The following is a 2,472-nucleotide window of genomic DNA, read 5'->3' as shown; positions in this document are numbered from 1 at the left end:
TTTTTTTCATTCATTTTAATAGCGACAGCTCCTTATAATATTGATCTCGCGATTTTCCTTGTAGCTCTTTGGCTTGCTTGTTCTGCTTTTACCAATATTTTGTTAGGGATTTCAATGCAATCCATTTCTACAAATGAATGGCTCAGTGCAAGAGTTGCCTAAACCACAATTACACTGACAAAAGTTATTAAAGTCTAAACTTAGACGTTGATTTTTTAAAATGATATGCTCTCAATTGGAAATTATTTCTCCTATACTATAATCTAATATTTTTCTAATACAAGTACTTTGGCACACATATAAATACCAATTTACAGTCATTTTATGCAGAAATCAGAGGCTTAAAAATTTGTGAGTTAGGCAACTCTGGCACTGAGCCACTTCATTAATCTCAGACAAAACCATTTGTAGTAAACACTTTTGTTTTATTTTCCTACCATAGTAACCAATTATGACGTTTTCCCTACATAGTTACTGATTAACACGTTTCTCAATTGTTATTTTATCTACAAATTCTCAATAATTTCTGTTCCAACAACATGCAAAATACAATATTAATTTATTTTCTCTTAAGATATACGATTCAAAATACTATAAAACGTTGTACAATACACTACCATTATAAGAACTCAACATGCTCACATTGATAATTAAACTTGCTGTCCCTCGTTTAGTTAAATTCCATGCTCGCAGGTTAAGTTCTACATAACAGTCTTGTAACGTAAATAACTATTACCGATCACATTTTTTCAGTGATGGTATGTCATTTTTTCACTAAGAGTATGTTTTCTGGCCGTAGAAACCAGTGGCATACTGGCATGTACCGTCTCACTTCCCTCACTGATTATTGTTATTATCATTATCTTTATATTTAGCTTCAGTCACCATTAATGCTTTCATCATTATTACCACTGTAAAGTGATAAAGAATAAATAAAAGTTGAAAACTGTATTTGGAATGGAGTTCTGATTTCTCAATACAATTTTATTAAAATATTCTTGAGAATTTATTAAGCCAAAATGTTTATACAGTTGGCCAGTAAATCTTCGAAAGAGATGTACGGTACTGAAGTTATGAAAGATGATCTTAGTGATAGTATTTACAATTTTCTATGTTTTTTTTTTTTTTTTCTGAGTGTTAGGAGAATGGAGAAAGTTAACCAACACAGAACTGCACGCATTGTATTCTTCACCTAACATAATTAGGAACTTAAAATCCAGACGTTTGAGATGGGCAGGGCATGTAGCACGTATGGGCGAATCCAGAAATGCATATAGAGTGTTAGTTGGGAGGCCGGAGGGAAAAAGACCTTTAGGGAGGCCGAGACGTAGATGGGAAGATAATATTAAAATGGATTTGAGTGAGGTGGGATATGATGATAGAGAATGGATTAATCTTGCTCAGGATAGGGACCAATGGCGGGCTTATGTAAGGGCGGCAATGAACCTCCGGGTTCCTTAAAAGCCAGTAAGTAAGTTGATTGTGGTTAAGAAATTAATGATCGAACTAAAATGAAGTAGATATTCATGTCAAGATTTAATAAGATTATAATGACGTGTATTAGGTAGAAAAAAGATCCCAATGAGTAGGCCTATAACCGGGTGAAGTGTTACGAGTTAGATGTAATGTAGAAAGACGGAATTATATATAAATTTAGTTAGCAAGCTTAGAATGCTGAAAGGAACGTAAATGTGTAACGAACAGATGGTGGACATTTAAGATCATTAAGAAGAAATTGACTGTTTGGAGTTGGGTTAATAGCGAGAGTAGAAGAGTTATTAGTTTAACAGGCTGTCGAGATTGCATGCTAATTGTAGTTATATTAATAGAAAGTTATGGTGAAATCCGTATACATAAGTTGTGGTACATCATAACCAGGGAACGGATTTATATGGACTAAAAATATATGAAATATGTAAATATATATGTAGTTATTTTTACCAAAATATGGAATTAAATATGGATTTTTACCAAAATATGGAATTAAATATGGACTTAAAATTATAAAAAAATGACTATGTACGTTAAATATTGGTACATTTTAATCAAACTAAACAAAAAATATAATGGACGTACCTTATCTTCCAATGTAGTTTCAACAAAACACAATTTTTATTGTCTGTTACCATAACAATAGGTTACAAACATTTCTTTCAAGTGCTGAAAAGTGAATCTTCTTCTATTGTCTCTGAGGATAGATTTATACTGACTAAAAGAGCGTTCGACGTCACAAGAAGTAACTGGTACATAATTCAATTTCACAATGTCTGCTGGGGATAAGTCCAAGTTAATCTTCACTGTTGATTCACCACTCATCACAGCAACAACCTTTTGTAGTTCTTCATATCCAGGGTTTTTTGAAAGTACAGTGTCCACCTTAGCTCTTACTGCATCTGCAACTTTACCTCTACCACGATTCAGTCGTTCCACAGTACTATTTATAATTTCAAAACTTTCAGATAGTGAAAGGTG

The sequence above is a fragment of the Periplaneta americana genome, chromosome 4 (genome assembly GCF_040183065.1).
Source record: "Periplaneta americana isolate PAMFEO1 chromosome 4, P.americana_PAMFEO1_priV1, whole genome shotgun sequence".
Taxonomy (NCBI): Eukaryota; Metazoa; Arthropoda; class Insecta; order Blattodea; family Blattidae; genus Periplaneta; species Periplaneta americana.
Note: the sequence above shows the minus strand (reverse complement) of the source record.